Here is a 17,667-nt window from a genome sequence, read left to right on the forward strand (position 1 = left end):
TATAGATTTTTATAGACAATGGTCATTTAAAAGTGTTTTCTACTTAATAAATCTAGTTATTCATGCATATTTTATCATGATCTTCCAGAGTAAAGTTCTTTTCAGAGACAACTTGCAATATTATATCCAATTCACTGTTCTAACACTATAAAAGAGAAGCAGCATGATGGGAGTGTAGAGATAACTTGCCGTGGACTCAGGAAGTCTTGGATTCAAATCCTATCTCTGACATTTTACAAGCTATGTGACTGTGAGCTTTTTGACTTACTGACTTTAGGATAAAGTGCATGGGCAGGATGATGGCCATTTTCCTCAATGCTTAAAGGCCTTTTTATCTTCCTTCTAGTTTCAAGGCTATTTTCTAGATCAGTGGTTTTCTAAATCTTTTCAATAATACAACCATATCAGTAAAAAAAAAAGAATTGATCATGTACCCCAAATATGTGTGTATAGTAAAACACAAAAATAGAAATTTAAAAGGATGACATAAGGAAGAAACAATATTTTATCTTAGTCAAGAGTTTACTGAGTATGAGAGAAGCATGGTCAGACCTACACTTATGGAGAATCACTTCAACAGCTAAAAGGAGGTTGGATTAAAGAGAAGATACTTGGGGCTGGTAGACCAATTAGGAAACTACTGAAATAGTCCCTTTGAAAGGACATGAACTAGGATGGTGTCTGTATAAGTATAGAGAAGGGGATAGATATGAGGTGCTGTGTAGAAACAAGAGATTTGGCACTGGTTGGATATTTGGGATAAAAGAGAATAAGGAGTTCAAGATGGCACCAAGTTGTTTACCCGGGTAACTAGAAGAATGGTATTGCCCCTCCATGGAAATAAGGAATTTGCGGAGGAGGGGGAAGATGATATAATAAGCTCTGTGTTGAAAAGCACAACCTAACAATGCCAGCTTAGCCTCTGAGACTCATTCTGTCCCACCCAAAAGTAAAAAGAGGGAAGCGGGGTCTTTATTCACCTATTACTGCCCCTAGAATGCAGAGTCTTTGGAGCACCCATCATATCTACAAATTTATCTGCAGGATAGAGATTGGAGGCGATTGGAGTGGGAGGAGAAGGTGAGAAGGGGATTTTTCCATTAGCATCTGTGTAATTGCTGCTGTGGGTTCCCTGAATAGCGTTCAGATGACAGAAGCTTGGAAGCTTGGAAGATTGTGGAGTGGGTAAATGTTGGGGAAGAAGGATAGGTATGGTTCTGCTGAAGATAAGCTTCCCACTTGGCTATTGCAGGTGGTGGGTGGGATGAGACCTATCTTCCCATTCTCTGATGTGGTGGGGAGGCATGCCTCCCCCTTTGGAGATTACTGGACAAGATGGCTGAAATTGCAGGACATCTGACCAACAGAGAAGCCAGCAACTCATATGTAATTTGCTCCATGATGGTTAACTATGCCCAGGAGTCTCTAATTATCATACTCTGGAAAGCTGAGCCCTTCTCCACCCCCCTACACCCCACATTTTAGTTTTTATTGCCACATTTTCCATTTGTTATTGCTACTAAAAATACTTGGCTCATTTAATTTTTAAATTCCCAAATAGTATTTTGCTGAACTTTCAAAGATATCAGATCCACAACTGAGATTTTTTTCCAAAATGTTAATTCTTCTTTAAAAACAGGTAATAGCTGAGCTAGCTCTTATGCCATGGTCCCAAAGTTGTAATTAAACAGGTCTCTTTCAAAGCAACTGCCTCTATATAACAGAATTGGTTCTTATTATTTGACAAATTCTCCCCCACCCCACCCCCAAAAATAACCTCACATAGTTTTTTCAGTTTACTCAAAAAATTAAATTCCTTATGCCATATAGTTAAAGCTGAATTAACTAAAAACCTACTACATGAAACTCTCAGCTGGCTTATTTGGCTACATTCTATTTTTAGGAGAAGAAAGATAAAAAAGACAACAACAACAAAGCAAACCAATCCCAGGGGCTTAGGTTTTTTTTTAAATCCAGGTTACAATAGAGCCTCATTGCAAATTTAGCCTAATTTTCCAAATATTCTATGTCTTCCTCTACACTATAATCAGAATGATGGCCTCATATACATCAGGATCCTCAATTATAAGAAAGATTCAATTATATTCATTATGCTATACTTAACAAAAATGGAAAAAATGGACTACTGCATTTTTAAAAGATTTTCAACAGTTGAAACCAAGAGGTTTTTCTTGTTAATCCTGAGTGGACCAGAAAATACAAGTAAAATGACATGCATCTCTTTCCCTAAACATTTCAATTTACTGCATATTTTCTCTTATGAAAATTCTCCTTTATTTCTCAAATGCTGATATCTGTTAGATACTTATTTCATGAAAAACACAAGAGAACTGTTGTGTCTTAACAGCAAATAACAATGAAAACAATAAGACCTCATTTGTACTAGATGGAAACCACCCAAAACGATCATCTACAAAAAAAAGGAAACCAATCTCCAGACTTGTTCTATTGTAAATCGCGAAGAAACTTATTTTTGCCTTATATACTGACTGTTTACCCTACACATCTTTCAATATTTGAGGCATTTATTGTTTTTGGTCTAATTCTGGAAAACAATTTTGAATTTTGAAGGGGCAAAAGGGACTAAAATATCCATTACCTTTAACCCAGAAATCTTGCAGTTAGGCATATGACCTGAGGATGCCCAAGATAGAAAAAGAGCCCGTATAAAACAAAATATTCCTAGCAGCACTTTTTGTGTTAGTAAAATCAAAAACAAAACTGGAAACAAGGTAGATTCTTATCAATTAGGACTGGCTAAACAAATTGTGAAACAAGAATGTAGTGGAATATTACTGTTTCCATAAGAAAAGACAAAGAATTTATAAAGGCTTCAAGTAAAAGAAGATTTATATGAACAGATGTGTAGTGAAATAAATAGGAAGAGGAAGATAATATACGAAATAAATACAACAATGTAAACAGAAAGAACCAAAAACAAAAACTCAAATGTAATGCAATCATGATGCCCAAGACTAGACCTAGAGAAAATTGGGAAGATGTACTCTGTTCTCTCTTTACAAAGAGGGACTCTATAGGTGTCTAATATCATGTATACTATGTTGGTTGGTTTTGCTTAGGCAATTTTTTTCTCTTTCTTTTTAATATTTGTTTAAAAGAGATGGTTCACTTGGAAGGTGAAAAGAAGGGTTAGATCCAGGCATGGAGGTAATATAAAAAGAAAAAACAAAAATCAATAAAAGTAAGATTAATTTTTTTAAAGAACCTATAATATAGAATATAATATAGATAGATATATCTATATATATAATATAGATAGATATATCTATATATATAATATAGATAGATAGGTATAGATATAGATAGATAGAACCTATAATATAGAATATAATATAGATAGATATAATATAGATAATGATATAGAAAGAAATCCCTCCATGCCTCAGTAGACTAGAAGTAGATTAGATTAGTAGATTAGAAATCCCCCCTAGTCAGAAAAAGTCATCACGTGGTGCTTATCCTTCAGGTAATGAACTTCTCCCAAGCAGGGCAGGCTTGTTCTCAGAATACAGCCAAATAGTGCTTCTCTGGGCTCAGACTTTCAAGTCTTTCCAGTGTGGCAGGATCTGCCAGAGATTGGCAAACCACTGGTATAACCTTCAGGAACCCAAGGTAACCTCTATACCTCAGTGAGGTGCAAGAATAGGACTTTGGTAAAAGTTCAGTCACATACAGACTAGAAACAGTTTGAAAAGGAAAAACTTTAATAACAGAAACTTAACTAGTGAATATAATGTGTGACTACAAAATAATGGGACCTAGTCCCACATGGCAAATGCTCTTATTGCTTTTATCATCTCTCCTTGTATATAGTTGAATTTTTAAAAATAAAAGTCTCCGGGGGGCAGAGCCAAGATGGCGGCTGGAAAGCAGGGACTAGCATGAGCTCCCCACCAAGTCTCTCCAAAAACCTATAAAAAATGGCTCTGAACCAATTCTAGAACTGCAGAACCCACAAAATAGCAGAGGGAAGCAGGGTTCCAGCCCAGGACAGCCTGGATGGTCTCTGGGTGAGGTCTATCCTGCATGGAGCTGGGAGCGTAGCAGAGCCCAGCGTGGGCAGTGTGGATCAAACAGACCAGGAGCCCAGCAGAGCGAGCCCTAGCGCCCTGAATCAGTGAGCTGCAGCAGTTACCAGACTTGTCAACCCACAATCACCAAAGACAACAGAGAAGGTTAGTGGGAAAAGCTGCAGGAGTGGAAGGAGTTCGCAGTTTGGCTACCACCCTGGGGGCAGCGGAGGTGGGGTAGCTACAGAACTACAGCTGCAGTTCCTTCCTGCCCCAGGCCCACCTGGTGGGAGGAATTAAGTGGCGGATCAGAGCAGGAGTGCACAGCCTGCTGAAGATCTAAGCCCAGTCCGGGTTGAGGGTTCTTGGGGAAGGAGGAGTGCTGGTGTGGCAGAGCTGGCGCTTCCCCCCAAGCTTGGAACATAGTTCTCTTAACTCTACAAGCAGTCATGCCCCGCTGAAAAACTCAAGGATCAAGTTATTTGGCTGGGAATATGGCCAGGCAGCGAAAACGCACCCAGATTCAGTCTCAGACTTTGGATTCTTTCTTTGGTGACAAAGACCAAAACATACAGCCAGAAGAAGTCAACAAAGTCAAAGAGCCTACAACAAAAGCCTCCAAGAAAAACATGAACTGGTTTCAGGCCATGGAAGAGCTCAAAAAGGATTTGGAAAAGCAAGTTAGAGAAGTAGAGGAAAAATTGGGAAGAGAAATGAGAAGGATGCAAGAAAACCATGAAAAACAAGTCAATGACTTGCTAAAGGAGACCCAAAAAAATACTGAAAAATATACTGAAGAAAACAACACCTTAAAAAATAGACTAACTCAAATGGCAAAAGAGCTCCAAAAAGGCAATGAAGAGAAGAATGCCCTGAAAGGCAGAATTACCCAAATGGAAAAGGAGGTCCAAAAGACCACTGAAGAAAATGCTACCTTAAAAATGAGATCGGAGCAAGTGGAAGCTAGTGATTTGATAAGAAATCAAGATATTGTAAAACAGAACCAATGAAATGAGAAAATGGAAGACAATGTGAAATATCTCATTGAAAAAACCACTGACCTGGAAAATAGATCCAGGAGAGATAATTTAAAAATTATTGGACTACCTGAAAGCCATGATTAAAAAAAAGAACCTAGATACCATCTTTTCAAGAAATTATCAAGGAGAACTGCCCTGATAATCTAGAGCCACAGGGCAAGATAGAAATTGAAAGAATCCACCGATCGCCTCCTCAAATAGATCCCAAAAAGAAATCTCCTAGGAATATTGTCGCCAAATTCCAGAGCTCCCAGATCAAGGAGAAAATACTGCAAGCAGTCAGAAAGAAACAATTTGAGTATTGTGGAAACACAATCAGAACAATCCAAGATCTAGCAGCTTCTACATTAAGAGATCGAAGGACTTGGAATACAATATTCCAGAGGTCAATGGAGCTAGGATTAAAACCAAGAATCACCTACCCAGCAAAACTGAGTATCATGCTCCAAAGCAAAATATGGATTTTCAATAAAATACAGGACTTTCAAGCTTTCTCAGTGAAAAGACCAGAGCTGAATAGAAAATTTGACTTTGAAACACAAGAATCAAGAGAAGCATGTAAAGGGCACAGGTAGCCAAACTGGGATACATGTACACCCAAAGAGTAATACGAGAAACTTATCAAAAGAGAATCAAGCCATATCCCCGGATTTAGATGCAATCTTAGGCCACAAGTCAGGATACTCCTTGGCACAGGACCCATGATGGCTGAACCTTTCATCTCGCCTTTGTTGTTTACTATGATCCCTGCATTGTCTTCAAAATATAGGAACACACCATCTTTTCTCCAATACAATCTCCGTTGCTGTATTACCACTGCTGGATGAACCTTCTTCCAGAGCGCTGGTTTCCCTTTTTGACTGTGGCCATTACCGTATCTCCCACACCAGCTGCAGGAAGCCTGTTCAATCTTCCCTTAATCTCCTTCACAGAGATGATGTACGGGTTCTTGGCACCTGTATTATCAGCACAATTGATGACAGCTCCCACTGGGAGACCCAAGGAAATTTGGAACTTTGCTCCGGACAACCCACCACGTCCTGGCTTAGACATATTGGCTCCTGGAAAGCAGGAAAGAGCTGTAGTTTTTTTTATTTTTTAAGGGAGGCTCTTGATAAAATTTCCCTTACCATTCTTGTGGAGAAAATGAAGAAATAATGATTACATGATATTATAATTAGAGGGATTCAGAACTAGTGGCAAGGCCAGACTCCAAGAGTATTTCTTGTTAATGGTTCATTGCGAACATGTGGCAGCAAGTCTCCAGTGGAGGACTCTAGGAATCTGTGCTTAGGTCCTATGAAGATCAATATTTTTATCAATGACTTGAATAAAGGCATAAATGGCATGCTCATCAAATTTGCAGATGACACAAAGTTGGGAGGGATGGCTGACACACTGGATGAGAGTTAGAATCTAAAAGGATCTTGAAAGGATAAGAGCTTTGGGCTAAGCCTAGTAAGACGAAATTATTTTTTTCCATCTTATAAATATTTAATTTTTCATAAAAAAAAACAAAATAAAAGTCTCCTCTCTAAGGATCTTATATATAAGTACCATCTCGATCATATAAATACCTTTAAATATCTGTATGCTACCATCAGTATTCATCTGCACAAGGTAGTAATAGTGGTCTAAAGCCAATGGTGCAGTGGATAGAGTGTCGGGCCTGGAGTCAGGAACACTCATCTTCCTGAGTTCAAATCTGGCCTCAAACCCTTAGTAGCCTTGGGCAAGTTACTTAACTCTGCCTCAGTTTCCTCATTTGTAAAATGAACTGAAGAGAGAAATGGTAAACCACTCCAGTATCTTTGCCAAGAAAACCCCAAATGGGATCATGAAGGGCCAGCCACAACTGAAAACAACTGAACAACAACAAAGCTTAAAAAGAGGGTATGGCAATTCAGTAGCACAAGGAGGTGATATTACCATAGGAGTAGTAGCAGGAAGAAGAGGAGGAGGAGGAAGAGGTAGCAATTTTTTTCTAAATAACATTTTATTTTTTCCCAATTACATGTGAAGACAATTTTTAACATTTAACATTTAAAAATTTAACACATTCAACATTTTAAAATTTTCTCACCCATCCCCAGACAGTAAACAATTTGTGCAATCATGTAAAACATATTTCCATATTAGCCAGGCTGTAGATGAAGACACAGACTCAAAGGAAAAAAAACATGAAAAAATAAAGAAAATTAAAAATCATATGCTTTGATCTGCATTCAGACTCCATTAGTTCTTTCTCTGGAAGTGGATAGAATTTTTCATTAAGAGTCTTTTGGAATTAATTGTCTCAGATCATTGTATTGCTGAGAATAGCTAAGTCATTCACAATTGTTCATCAGATAATATTGCTGTTACTGTGTATAATGTTCTCTTGGTTCTGCTTGCTTCACTTTGTATCAGTTCATGTAAGTCCTTCCTGAAATCCACCCGATCATCATTTCCCATAGCACAAAAGTATTCCATCACAATCGTATACCATAACTTAATCATCCATTCCCCAATGGATGGGCATCCCTTCAATTTCCAGTTCTTTGCCACTACAAAAAGAGCCTTTCTTAAAAAAATCTCTTTGGGATACAGACCTAGTAGTGGTTTTGCTTGATCAAGGGGTACGTGCATTTTTATAGCTCTTGGGGCATAGCTCCAGAATAGTTGAATCAGTTCACAACTCCTCCAACAATGCATTAATGTCCCAATTTTCCCACATCTCCTTCAACATTTATTATTTTCCTTTTCTGTCATAACAGCTAATCTGAGAGGTGTGAGGTAGTAAGTAGGTAGCATTTGTACAGGGCCTACCTACTATGTGCCTGGCACTGTGCTAAGCACTTTACAAATATCGTCTCATTTGCTTCTCAAGCCAACCCTGGGGGATAGATCATTATCCTCATTTTATAGCCGAGGAGGCTGAGGCAAGCAGAGGTTAAGTGCTTTGCCCGGGGTCAGCTTGATTTTTCACTCGGTTCTTCCTGACTCATATTTCAATAGCACTTTAATATTTATAAACTACACGCTTTATAGAAATCTTGAGAGACAGCATTATCATTAACTTTTTACAGATGAATCACATGAGGCCTAGAGGCAGTTAGGTGATCCAATAGATACTATTGGCCTGGGATACGGGAAGACCCGAACTTAGACCCTGCCTCAGATACTTATTTAACTGTATAACCTGAGCAAGTTGCTTAACCTCTCCCAAACTCAGTTTCCTCATCGAGAAATGGGAACGATATTGGTACTTCTCTCTTGTGAGGATCCAATGAATTAATCTATGTAAAGTGCTTTGCAAACCTGAAAGCGCTATTAATGTAAATGCTATTCGTGTTTATTTTCCAGAGTTCCACAGCTAGCAAGCGCCAGAGTTTGAACATGAACCTGGGTCCTCTGATTCTACGTCCTGTGATTGGTTTTTTTCCCCCTATTACTCCATGTTTCCACAATCGGGAAGACAGAAAATGCTCTCTAGGGCAGGAATACGGCTGCTATTGTGAACTGCCCTCTCCAAGGCTGCCCTTGGCTGTCTTATAAAATGAGAATCGCCCAGGCTTCTGGCCTAGTGTTTGTTAAACCTTCCCTTATCCTGTATGACTGAGTTTGTGGACAGATGGGAAGACAGGAGAACCAGGTGGGCCTGCTCTGTGACACAGCAGGGCGGTCCTGAGAGGGTGATTCCCCGGGTAGCTCTCCCAGGACGTCCAATTTTCTGTTATGTTGCCTGAGGGGGGAATCCTGTGCTTTGAACTATACTAGTAATAATGCCTAGTATTTATTTCATGCATTAAGGTTTACAACAACCTTAAAGGGAATTTGTATTTGGCCCACAACACCACTCGCAACCATGTGCTATCACCATACCTAGTTTAATCGATGATGACGCTAAGATTCAGAGAGGTTATGACTTGACCAGGGCTGATAAATGTCTGAGCAGGATTCAAACTCGGATCTTTTTTTTTGGAGGGGGAAAGACAGGACAATTGGGGTTAAGTGACTTGCCCAAGGTCACACAGCTAGTAAGTGGGTCAAGTGTCTGAGGTCGGATTTGAACTCAGGTCCTCCTGACTCCGGGGCTGGTGCTCTGCTCACTGTGCCACCTAGCTGCCCCTAACTTGGGTCTTCTCAACTCCAAGTCCAGCGCTCTACCCACTGTGCCCACCTAGCTATAAAAACTGCTCTACTGTAAGCAGCTTGAGGTCCCTTGAACAAAATATACCAAAAGGCCCTGGCGGCAATGATGCCGGCCGCAAGGTCAGCAGCCGCTGCAGCCTTGATGTCACCTCCTAAGTCTATTCTCTTGAGCCTGCTTCTGTCAGAGGAAGTGGGATCCTGGTGGTTTCAGGTTGTTGGACCCTTATAAGTACTCGCCAGCGACACAGCATTACTGCAACAACGGTCAGGATTATAGCCAGGGAACATTTGAGCTATGAGGAAGTAGCTCAGAGGCTAAAATGCTGGACCTGGAGTGAAGACTTGAGTTCAAATCCAACCTCAGATACTTATAAGCTGTGTGACCCCTAGGCAAGTCATGTAACCTGTTTCCCTTAGTTTCCCCATCTATAAAATGGGGCTACCTCCCCAGGACTGTTGTGAGGTCAAATGAGATAATAATTGTAAGGTGCATAGCAGAGTGCTTGGCACATAGTAGGCGCTATATAAATGTAAATTATTGGTATTATTAATCCAACATCCTCAGTTTATGGATGAGGAAAATGAGGCTCAGAAAGGTTACATGACTTACCCAAGGTCACACATTGTCACGCATTAGACCTCAGCTTTTCTGATTCCCTCATTTATGCTCATTTCACTACATCTCTTCCAGGCAAGCAACATCAAACAATAAACACAATAACAATAAAACAGAAACAAGAAGGTGATAGTACTGATTAATCAATGCCATCTATTCTCACAGCACCCATCTTAGGGCAGGAATTCCTAACCTATTTTGAAAATAGGGAGACTGGAGGACAAAGAAGTTATGCTTTGGTCAAAATATAAGAATAAATAGAATAGATAAATAGAACAAATATATTCAAAAGAATGAAAAGTAGACCTTCAACAATCATATGAAATGTTAGCAAGCCAAGTTAAAAAGAAAAAGAGATACCCTGTTGGCTCTTGATGGAGCTGTGAAATGGCAATCATTTAAATGAAAAAACACCCAAATGAAGCAAAATACTATGGAAGATGAAGAAATGCTCCACCCTCCTTTGGTTGGAAAGGTGGAGAACCATGGGTGTGATATGTCACATGCTCTGTCAGACACGGTCATTACTGATTAGTTTTGCCTGACCGTTTTTCTTCTTTATGAGGGAAGACTGACTGGATGGTGGTGAGAGGGGAGTATATCCAGAAACGACTGTGACATGAAAACAAAAGGCAACAATAAACTTTTTTTAAAATAAGAAATCCTACTTAGAATCAGAAAGTCAAAGGTTCTCTCCATGTTTGGCTATCAAGCCTGGGTTCGGTTTTACCCAGTGAAGTTTAGAAGGTGGAAGGTAGAAAACAGCATCTCCAGCCTTTCTGTGAAATGTGTCATTTTCATGGGTGGTTTCTTAAAGTGTTCCTCAGAGCATCTGAGTGATAAGGAAGGGAGCCGAGTGAACAAATCTTGTGTGAAACAAATAAATCATAGCCAACTTCAGAGTCACTGCTGATTCAAAAGAAACTATCGTTTTGGCTGGAAAGAAGCTACTGTAATTGAGTAACCTCACATAAGACTGCGGGGGGGGGGGGGGGGAACTTGGCAAGCTTTATTATTTATATACTCCTAGTTTTTAATACACGGTTATATTTTAGTAATACCTGTAGTCAACAATTCAGTAAGTAAGTAATTCAACATACATTTATTAATGGATTAAGTGCTTACTTGTATAAGGGACGATGCTGAGAGAGGTATAAAAGTAAATAAAATACAGTCCTTGTCCTCATAAAATTAATCAATCAACAAATTTATGTTAAGTACCTCCTACATTCTAAGTACTGTGTTAAGTACTAAGGATATAACGTTAAGACAATAATAATTATTTTTAATAATAACAACAATATTTATATAACACTTTAAAGTTTTGCAAAGCACTTTATAAATATTATCTCATTTGGTCCTCACAACAACCTTGGGAGGTAGATGTTATTATTGTCCCCATTTTATAGTTGAGGAAACTGAGGCAGAGAATAAGTGACTTGCCCAAGGTCACACAGCTACTAATTGTCTTAGGTGGGATCTGAATTCAGGTCTTTCTGACTCCAAGTCCAATGCTTCCTACCCTCTAGGAGTTTATAATTCTAGTAAAGGAGACTGGAGAAATACAACACAAGTAAGCATAAAAACAATAGAGTTCAGAGGAGAAGGAAATCACTTCTGTTTGGGCATTACTGGGAAAGGCTTTCATGTGCTGGACCTAAAAGAAATGGATAAGTGGGTGTATTAATCCAAGGACAGAACATGATCAAAGGAGTAGAGGCAAGAAAGCACAGGGACATTCAAGGCTGACTGGAAGATAGTTTATATGAAGAATAATGATTAGATAAGGAGATTGAACTTTAGTCTCTAAGGCACTGAATGCCAAGTTAATGGGTTTTAATCAGGGAGAGGAGTGAAGACTGTGGAACCAGTGAAGGTTTTGGATCTGTGGAATGCTGTAATGAGAGCTGTACATTAAGGATCATTCACCGGTCATGTGAAGGGCAGACTGAAGAAAGTGAGATTGGAGGAGGGAAGGTTATCAGGAGTCTTATTGCAATAGTCTAAGCATAAAGTAATGAGAACCTGAACTAGGGTCGTAGTAGCAGGAATGGACATGAGAAATATTGATAGGGACAGAATAGGCAGCTGATTGGATGAAAGAGGGAAGGGCCAGGTTTAATTCAACATTTGCTGAGTACTTGCTATGTGTTAAAAACATTGTTCCAGGCACAGGAGGCAAAGACTACAACAGAACTGTCCGTCCTCAAGGTGCTGATATTCTGCACACAAATAAGGAATTGCAAAGTAAATACAAAGTAATTTCAAGAGGGGAATAGTGCTATAGGAAAGGCCTTGTGTACAAGATGTCTTTTTTTTTTAATTTGAGCTTTGACAAGCTCAATTTTTTCTGAATTTCTTTAGTATTTTATTTTTCCCCAGTTACACATAAAAACAATTTTAACGTTCATTTTTATAACTTTGAGTTCCAAATGCTCTCCCTTCCTCCCTTCCTCCCTTCCCATCCCCCACCTCATTGAGAAGGCAAGCAGTTTGATATAGGTTATACATTATGCAAAACATTTCCATATTAGTCATATTGTGAAAGAAAACACAGACCAAAATAAAGTCTCAAAAAAAGTAGGTAAAAAAAAAGTATGTTTCAATCTGTATTCAGACACTATCAGTTCTTTCTCTGGGGATAGATAGCATTTTTCATTGTAAGTCCTTCAAAGTTATCTTGGATCATTGTATTGCTGAGAATATCTAAATCAATCACAGCTGTCATCTTATTACTTTTTATACAGTATATTTTACTTTGCATGAGCTCATGTAAGTCTTTCCGGGTTTTTTCTGAGAGCATCTTGCTTGTCAATTCTTATAACACAAAACTATTCCATCATAATGACATGTCGCAATTTGTTTAGCCATCCCCCCAACTGATGAGCATTCCCTCAATTTCCAATTCTTTGTCACAAGAAAAGAGCTGCTTATAAATATATTTGTACATATAAGTTATTTTCCTTTTTGTTTTTTATCTCTTTGGGATACAGACCTAGTAATGGTATTGTTAGGTCAAAGGGTATTCATGGTTTTATAGCTCTTTGGGCATAATTCCAAATTGCTCTACAGAATTTTTGAATCAGTTCACAACTCCACCAGCAGTGCATTAATGTCTCATTTTTCTCACATCCTCTCCACCATTTGTCATTTTCCTTTTCTGTGTTATCAGCCAATCTAATAGGTATGAGCTAGTACCTCAAAATTGTTTTAATTTGCATGTCTCCAGTCAAGAGTGAGTTAGAGCATTTCTTCATATGGCTATAGATAGCTTTATTTCATCTGAAAACTGTTCATATCTTTTGAACATTTATCAACTGGATAATGACTCTTAATTTTGCAAATTTGATTCAGTTCTCTATATGTTTGAGAAATGAGACCTTTATCAGAAAAACTTGCTTTAAAATTTTTTTACAGTCACTATTGCTAACTGTATTTCCCCCCCATCCTATTCCCCACCCCCACCCCCCTTTATTCTATTCTCCTCTCTTTTCACCCTGTCCCTCCTACCCCCTACCCCAATCTGCCCTGCCTTCTCTTATCCCCTTCCCCTCCTATTTTCTTGTAGGGTAAGACAGATTTCTATACCCTTTTGAGTGTGTATGTTATTCCATCTTTGATCCAATTCTGATGAGAGTAAGGTTCACTTACTCCCTCTTGCCTCCCTCATCTTCCCCTCCACTGTAAAAGCTTTTTCTTGCCTCTTTTACATGAGATAATTTGCCCCACTCTACTTTTCCCTTTCTCTTTCTCCCAGTGCATTCTTATTTTGCCCTTTAATTTTATTTTTTTAGGTATCATCCCTTCATATTCAACTCACATCTGTGCCCTCTGTCTATACATATTCCTTCTAACTGCCCTAATAATGAGAAAGTTCTTATGAGTTACAAGTATCATCTTCCCAGGTAGGAATGAAACAGTTTAACCTTATTAAGTCCCTTATGATTTCTCCTTCCTGTTTACCTTTTTATGCTTTTCTTGAATATTGTATTTCAAAGTCTCTGGTCTTTTCATCAGAAATGCTAGAAAATCCTTTATTTCATTGAATGTCCATTTTTTCCCCTGAAGGTTTATGCTCAGTTTTGCTGGGCAGGTGATTCTCGGTTGTAATCCTATCTCCTTTGCCTCTAGAATCTCATATTCCAAGCCCTACAATCCTTTAATGTAGAAGCTGCTAGATCTTGAGTTATCCTGACTATGGCTCCACAATACTTGAGTTATTTCTTTCTGACTGCTTGCAATATTTTCTCCTTGACCTGGGAGCTCTGGAATTTGGCTACAATATTTCTGTGAGTTTTCATTTTGGGATCTCTTTCAGGAGGTGATCCATGGATTCTTTCAATTTCTATTTTACCCTCTGGTTCCAGAATATCAGTGCAGTTTTCCTTGATAATTTCTTGAAAGATGATGTCTAGGTGTAACAACAATGTTGCTAGCAGCTGCTGTGGAGATGAAAGACCAACAAGACCAACAACAAGAGCACACAGAAGGCAGCTAGGTGGTGCAGTGAGTAGAGCACCAGCCCTGGAGTCAGGAGGACCTGAGTTCAAATCTGACCTTGGACACTTGACACATGTACTAGCTGTGTGACCTTGGGCAAGTCACTTAACCCCAATTGCCCTGCAAAAAAAAAAACAAGAGCACACAGGAGGGCTGCTAGCATGGGTTCTTTGATCTGATTTTCTAAGGAAAGCAACTTTAAGGGGTTACCAATCTGACTTTAATTAAACACACCTATACCATTCACTTAGTTCAGGGGAAAAAGTCAGCACCTTGAAATCCATGGAAAACACAAGCAGAAATTATAAACAGAGCAAAATAACACCAGTCAACAGAGTCTGACCATAGATTTTACATACATAGTTACCAGAGAGGGAAGCACCAACATCTGGATTTTCAAAGTAACGGGGAGGGGATGCGGGGGGGGGCAGGGAGGCACTCCAACAGCTACCCAGAGTGTAGTCTGGCCAACTCACCAAAACTCTTCCAATGAGTGTGCCCCCAAAAGAAAATGCCAAGCTCAGATCATATATACCCTGTTCAGGGTCCTGAGGGCTCGGCACCTACTTAGCAAAAGGATGTGGGAAGGATCTTTAATCACTAGCACCACATCATATACATTGTTTCCAGTCAATGACTCTTGATTCAAACAATGGCAAGACTCAAATATACCCCATTGCCTCAGTGCTGAGAAGCACTCCAAAACAAAAGACAACAAAAAGTCCCACTTTGCTTGCCATTACATTTGGAAGGCAAGACTCTTCAAAGGTACTTGACTGCCATAGTGCTGAGAAGCACTCAAACAGAAAACAGCAAAAAGTCCCACCCTGCTTGGCATTGCCCTAGGTTCTTTTTTTGGCCATGGCTTTCAGTTATTTCAATAATTTTTAAATTATCTCTCCTGGATCTATTTTCAGGTCAGTTGTTTTTCCAATGATATATTTAACATTGTCTTCTATTTTTTTATTCTTTTGGTTTTGTTTTATTTTTTCTTGATTTCTCAAACTCATTACCTTCCATTTGCTCCATTCTAATTTTTAAGGAATCATTTTTTTCAGTGAGCTTTTGTTCCTTTTTCTTTTGGCCAATTCTACTTTTTAAGGAGTTCTCTTGGGTAAATTTTTGTGCCTCTTTTTCCATTTTTGTCAATTCTGCTTTTTAAGGCATTCTTCTCTTCCTTGCCTTTTTGTACCTCTTTTTACTATTTGGCCTAGTCTGTTTCTTAAGATGTTATTTTCTTCAGTATTTTTTGTGTCTCCTTTACCAAGCTGTTGACTCGCTTTTAATTATTTTCTTGCATCACTCTTATTTCTCTTCCCAATTTTTCCTCTAGCTCTTGCTTGATTTTCAAAATCCTTTTGAGTGTTTCCATGGCCTGAGACGAATTCATATATTTCTTAGAGACTTTGGATGTAGGATCTTTGACTTTGCTGTTGTCTTCTGAGTGTGTGTTGATCTTTCTTGTTGCCATAGTAACTTTCTATGGTCTGAATTTTTTCCTGTTGTTTGCTCATTTTCCCAGACTATTTCTTGACTATTAGCTCTTTGTTAAAATGGGGCTCTCCTTCCAGAGTGGAAGGTGTGCTGTTCCAAACCTCAGGGGTTTTGTGCAGCTGTTTTCAGAGATTTATAGGGACCTAAAAGTTTTCAGTTTTTCCAATGTGGTATGATCTAAGGAGAGGTGTTTACTACACGCCTGGCCTGTGCTCTGGTATGTGAGCAACCACAAGCACTCTTTTCTACCCTGAAACTGTGATGAGGGGCCCCACTCCACTGTGGCCACAAACTCCACTGTGCTAGTACTCCTTCTCACCCTAGGACTGCCACCTAGTACTGCAATCTGGATCCAAGTATGGGCAAGCAACAGAGTCTTGTCTCAGTGTTAGCAAAGAGACCCCTATAATCTCCTTCTGATCAGTTAAAGTTTGACCCCCTTACTGTCTATGGGCTGAGAACTCCAGAAGCAGCTGCTGTCTTTGCTGATTCAGAGACTCCCAAGGTGTGCTCCTGGTTTGCTGGGGCCGGGGATGTGCTGGCACAGCCTGCGCTGGACTGTGCTTCACTGTCACCTAGGTGCAACAGACTTTTCCTGCTGACTTTCTAAGTTGTCTTTGGCTGGAAAATTATTTTACCCCATCCTTTTGCAGGTTCTGCTGTTGCAGGAATTGTCTTATGGCATTATTTAAAGGTGTTCAGAGGGGTTTGGGGGAGAGCTCAGGTGAGTTGTTGCCTTTTCTCTGCCATCTTGGCTCTGCCCCTTAAAAGGTACTTCAAAGGAAGCTAAGGTGTCAAACATAATCACAAAGTTTTTAAACCTTAGTGATTTGAAGAATTGTGGTATCATTAACAAAAATAGGAAAATAAGGAGAAAAAACAAAACAGGTCATAGGGGAAATGTGATAAATAAATATCTTGGGACATTTGAGCTTGAGGAGGCAGCAGGACAATTAGGTAAAGATAGCTGACCTGCAAATGCAGGTCCAAAGCTCAAAGTATGGGGTGAAATTGGTCATGAAGACTTCAACATTATCTACCTAGAGATGATAGACATATCCATGAGAGTGGATGAAATTGTCAAGGGGAAGTGAGAGAAAAGAAGCTCAAGAGAGACCTTGGGGAAACCCTAAACCCAGTGGGAAGAGTAAGAAGAGCATCCAGAAGGGGACCCTAGAGATCAGACTGGTAAGAGAAAAACCAGAATATTCAACTACTATGGAAGCCAAAAGAGGAGAGATCAAATCATGCAGAGAGGTTAAAGAGGATGAGGACTAAGAAATGACCATTAGATTTACTGACAAACATGTCAGTAGAATGGTGGGGACAAAAACTAAATTTTGACATGTTGAAAAACAGGTATCGAATAATTCATTTTCCCCATCTAAATTATCCAGAGAATCATATTATTATTCCATTTCATAGATAAGGAAACTGAGGCAGACAGAGATTAAGTGATTTAACCAAGCTCACACAGCTGAAGTCAGGTCTTCCTGACTCCACATTCAGTGCTTCCTACCCTGCAGGACCTAATAGTTCCAGCAAAGATTAGGGAAGTTTAACACAAAAAAGCATAAAACAGTGTAGAATGTGGCATAATAAAGGTCAGAAAGAGAAAGAACCTTTGAGATCCTCAAGTCCAACCCCTTCATTCACAGGGGAGAAAGCCACGGTCCAGAGATCAAAAGTAAATCAATGACAAAGTAAAGGTTAACCTAGACATCTTCACTCCAAATCCAGGGCTCTTTTGGCAGGGAAAAGGAAGAGAAAAATAGGATGATACTTCAAGAAGAAGGGTTGAAGAAAATGCTAGGGAATCTTTTAAGTATTA

At 39.2% G+C, this 17,667-nt stretch overlaps 1 pseudogene; it reads right to left on the reverse strand.

The window, feature by feature from the left end:
* Nucleotides 1-5,724: 5,724 nt before the first annotated feature.
* On the reverse strand, nucleotides 5,725-6,145 carry LOC118858756 (annotated as a pseudogene).
* Between the last annotated feature and the right edge of the window lie 11,522 nt (nucleotides 6,146-17,667).

Source organism: Trichosurus vulpecula, chromosome 7 (genome assembly GCF_011100635.1).
Source record: "Trichosurus vulpecula isolate mTriVul1 chromosome 7, mTriVul1.pri, whole genome shotgun sequence".
NCBI lineage: Eukaryota > Metazoa > Chordata > Mammalia > Diprotodontia > Phalangeridae > Trichosurus > Trichosurus vulpecula.